Consider the following 5,377-nt stretch of genomic DNA (forward strand, 5'->3'; position numbering starts at 1 on the left):
CAAACATAAACAAGGTGCAATACCAATGGCTGAAGGCCACAATTAAATTTCAAAATTTTAAAATATATTACCATACTCCTTTAAGGCAGAAGGGCACAATGTTTTCGCTTAAGGGGAAATTAAGAATAATGCTTTAAGCGGCCGAAGGCCCACAACTGATTTTCCAAAAATTCAAAAAATAGCTTAAACCTTTAAGATTTAAGTGGCCGAAAGCACACTAAATGAAAAGGCAACGCAACAACAATAACTAAATTTAAGAATAAGGTTTTAAGCAGCTGAAGGCCCATAATTGATTTTCCAAAAATTCAAAATCTTAAACCTTTAAGTTTTAAGTGGCTGACAGCGCACTAAATCAAAAGATAGCACAACAGTAACTTTCAGCAAAATATCCACTTGCCAGAATTTAAACTTACTTATACGGTCTTAAGGCCATTGATTTACATAAAACACAATTTTTTTGTTACTTTAAAGCGTTGGCTATAAGATATAACCAACAGACCATTAAACACCCATGAAAAGTACAGTGTAGACAACGGCATTCAGACGCCTCCACGGGGAGAGGGGAGGGGCGGGGGGACCTGCTCTCGAAACATTAGCGTTCACTTAAGTGAGACAGGTGGTGGGCCCAACTACACTTGATCCGTCGGCAGCCCAACCAAAAGACAGTCACGGACCGACCGAACAAACGACTTGCTAGCCACCATTCGGTACATGAAAATTCAAAGAGCAAACTGTTCAAATGACTCTGAGCACTATGGGGCTTAATATCTGAGGTCACCAGTCCCCTAGAACTTAGAACTACTTAAACCTAACTAACGTAAAGACATCACACACATACATGCCCGAGGAAGGATTCTAACCTGTGACCGTAGCGGTCGCGCGCTTCCAGACTGAAGCGCCTAGAACCACTCGACCACACCGGCCGGCACCAAAGTGTTACGGACGTCATTAGCCACAATGAAATATGAATAAAGCTGCCAAAACTACACGCCGTGTTGGACAGCGAGAACAGGTGAGGAAAAGACACTGCCTGAAATTACGTTAGTGACCAGGGCAGGTAATCGGAACACTAAGGGCCACAAGGCAGAAAATTCCGCTGGTACACTTGAATTTGAAATAAGGTCATATAGTTAACTCCACCAAAAGAGAACACTGCCTGAATTTACGTCAGTGGCCAGGGCAGATAACCAGAACACTAACGGCCACAGGGCAGAAAATTTCGCTGGTGCACTTGAATTGTAGTGAACCAATATAGTTAATTCCACTGCACGGTGTTGCTCACAGGTAAAGCTCCCCAACAGCGAACCACTCAAACGAACTACACAACATGAACGGACGTGGCTTGGGCACTTAAGACTCCACTCAAATTTGGCGTCCTGGGTCGGTGAGACACGAAGACAGTTGTGATCGGACAGCTCCACACACGCTCCGACACTGCGCAGGGACCGCCAGCGGACCCAGCCGACTGCGCGCACGGGGATATCCTCCCTGTTCCACACCAACCGACCGACTGCCCGCACATAGCCAGAAACTATATGAACAAGACCAAATATGGTACACGGTGCAAATATCGATACACATCGCTGCTGCCACACGTAGAAGGAGGAAGAACGACGGCATAACCGCAACAATGGCGGGAAACCAAACACAGATAGACAGCCTAGTTCAAGGAAATGCATAGTTCGGAGTGAGCACAGCTCAGCCAGAAGACTGTAGCGATTTTCAGGTAGACTTGCAGAGGATAAACGATTGTTTCAGGGGCTGGCAATTAACTCTGACCGTAATTAAATGTAACGTATTGCACCGACAGTATTTCATTAAAAGTACCAGATACCCTTAAGTATTGCCGAACTGACCACTACAGGTCACGAGAGGTGGATGCACCAATACAAAAAGCGGACTGTCAGTATAAAAGCAGGAACAATAGACTGTCGCTGAGGAAAGCTCAGTGGCTTCGAACATGGACTGGTCATTGGATGTCACCTGAGTAGCAAATCCTTTAGGGAAATTTCAGTCCCACCCAAGTCGACTGTTGGTGATGTGATTGCGGAGTGGAAACGCGAAAGAACAACCTCAGTTTAACCAACACTAGACAGACCTCTTGTACTGACGGACAGGAACTGTCGATCGCTGCAGAGGGCATGGCGTAGTCAGAGGTAACAATTCGTGGGGTCCATTGGGCTACCAGTAGTCCAGCAAGTACAGTGACTATCCGTAGGAGGTTAAAAATAATTGCGTACAATAGACGAGGGGCCCCTCATAAGCCACATTCCTGTAGTCAACCCTAAGCCACGTTGGACGTGGTGTAAGAAGCGACGCCACTGGATGACTGGAAACGAGTTATTTGGAGAGACGAATCACGCTACAGCCTGTGGTAGCACGAGGGTAGAGTTTTCATTTGGTGAATGCCTGAAGAACGTAACCTGCCATCAAGTGTAGTGCCAACAATGATGTGCAGAGTAGGTGGTGTTATTGTTTGGGGTGGTGGTCTGCATGGCCGGGGTGTGGCACTACAGAAAATTCTAAATGCGAAGACATATGGACGCATTTTACACCACTGAGTACTTTGTTCAGTGGAAGAACATTTCGGAGACGATGGTCGTTTCTATCAGCAGAACAATGCACTCTGTCATAGAGCAAAATCTGAAGAGATGCTTTGTGGACAATAAGATCCCTGAAATGTACTAGCCTGCCCACAGTCCCACCTGAGCCCAACGGATGTTGGGATGATGTGGCTCAGCGGCCACACTCCAAACCCCAGCGTCCAAAGTTCTTCTTGGTGAAGAATGGGCTGCCATTCCTCCAGAGAGATTCAGACATCTCATTGAAAACGTCCCCAGCAGAGTTCAGGCCGTTACAAAGGCTAGAAGTGGACACATACATTATTAAAAACCATTAATGTGTCTTCGGGTATCTTTCATCGGAGAGAGTAGATATGCGAAGAACTCCACTATTGTACGATTACCCTACTGGAGACAAACTAGTGCAGACAACACCACCGTAATTCTACAGAGCGACCTGAAGTTGAAACGACCTCAAAAATCAGAGCGTAAAAGAAACAAATGCCGGGCTGAAATTCACTGGAAGAACATTAAGGAAATTAGTACAACCACGGAAGACGTGGTGTGGAAAACCGATTCTTGACTATTAGTCTTCTTTCTGGGAATCTCACCTGAATGTATTAATACAAAGAAGGACGGCGCACCACGTCGATGAATCGTTTATTCTGCACTAGTACGGGTGTGGATGTAGCCGTAGACATACAAAGCAAGATTATGTACTATTGTCTAACCGAGGAAGGTAAGAGAAGTCGATGGGAGCAGGTGATAAAAGCTTTCTTCAATAAAACAGCGCTACCGAGGTCAAATAATGAAACAGGAATATGTTCTGCAAAATGTACATCTGAAGATAAGCATTGTGTGGAGGTGACTTGTGGATCAACCAGCAATCGGGAAAAGAAGACAGTGGAAGGATGGGAAATGTGGCGACGTCGAAGGATATTAAAAAATAAGTTGACAGATACATTGCGAGGTGAGAAAGTGCTAAAGACACCAGATGAGGAAAGTGGTCTGTGGAAGGGTCTTACCAAAAGAAGGGATAGGTTGGTTTGGCATGCGGTACAGCACCCGGCAATGGCTCAGTTTTCGCTGGAAGGATCTGCACAAAATAAAATACTAGTGGCGGGCAAGGAGTAAAGTATGTTAAAGGATAGAGCAGAGGACGCTGGATGTCACAGTTACGTAAAGATGAAAAGATATGCACATGACAGGAAAAAATGAAGAACAAAGTTAAACCTGTCGAAAGACTGTTGACTTCAGAAAGAGCAGAAGAAAGCCAAATAACATTTCGATACGTTTTATTGGAGTGTTATCATAGAATGAAGTCGAATAAAATCAGGCGATGCAGAGGTAATCATATAAGAAAATGATCCACTAAAAGAAGCATAAAGCTACGTGGCTGCAAAGTGATTTCTATGGCGGAAGTACAGTAATTTTAAAAAATGGTTGAAATGGCTCTGAGCACTATGGGACTTAACTTTTGATGTCATCAGTCCCCTAGAAAGTAGAACTACTTAAACCTAACTAACCTAAGGACATCACACACATCCATGACCGAGACAGGATTCGAACCTGCGACCGTAGCGGTCGCGCGGTTCCAGACTATAGCACCTAGAACCACTCGGCCACTCCGGCCGGCGGAATTTTAAAATGTAGACTGGAGTTATCAAGAAAAACGTATCTTAAAAATAGAAATTTGTTAACATCGAATACGTTTAACCGTTAGGTAGACTCTTCTGAAGGTATTACTATGGCGTTTAGCCTCGTGCAGAAGTGAGAAGAAGACGATAAACAGTACAGACAAAAAGAGAAGCTCAAGTACAGCAGTCAGTCTCAAACGAGGTTTCTTTCATATCTGTATTTCGGTCTCTGTGAAGCTATCTTCAGTGTAGTGAATCGACTATGTGCACACACAAGTGTTTTTAATATTTTAACTTACATTTACTGCACTGAAGATGGCCACACAATGACCGAAATCTGGATATGCAATAAAGATCATTTGTGACTGATTTCCGTAGCCTTTACTACATAAAATGAACACAGTCGATGGGCACAACAGTTTCTATGAAATCAAACCCTGACTAAAAAGTGAATATTTTTTGAATCTGTTGCTACGGAAGAATGCTGAACATTCGATAGTGATTTGGTACTGATCTGAATTGGGGAGAAGAGAAAAGAGAGAATAGGTTGATAAGGTACAACCTAAGATATTAAGGAAACGTTCTTTTAGCAACGAAGGGAAGCGAGGGAGGTAGAAATTATAGGCGGAGACCAAGAACTGATTACAGTTAGCAATTTAAAATAGACATAGGTAGCAGTAATTTGCAGAGATGAACAGCCTAACACGAATTGGACTAGCGTGGAGAGGTGAATAAAACCAATCTTCGTACTGAAAACTACAACAGCACCAGGATAAAATTCAATTTCTTAATTACTTCCTATTTATAGTTAATTCTGGTATTAAACTACTTATATTTGTCTTTATGTGAAGATCAAGATCATTTTCTAAATTACATCGTTAACTCTGTTACTAGTTATATTATTTGTAAGTCCTTGTGTGATGTTCCGTCGAAAGGATATTTAGCTATTTCGTGCTAAATATTTCATTCCGTAGCTCGTACTGAGCTGATAGTAGCTATAGCTTTCTGCATTTTCTCGTGTCCCCTTTTATCAGCACTGAGTAATTTGCATTCTAGTTGCGTGCAGTTTGACCACAGCGCACCCTGTCTAACGTTAGCAGTTAGATACCGCTGCACCTATGTTTCTCAATTGTTCTAAAACTGGAACGTGATCGGTATTGTACTATGAAACAGTTTATT

This window comes from Schistocerca americana, chromosome 4, assembly GCF_021461395.2.
Source record: "Schistocerca americana isolate TAMUIC-IGC-003095 chromosome 4, iqSchAmer2.1, whole genome shotgun sequence".
NCBI lineage: Eukaryota > Metazoa > Arthropoda > Insecta > Orthoptera > Acrididae > Schistocerca > Schistocerca americana.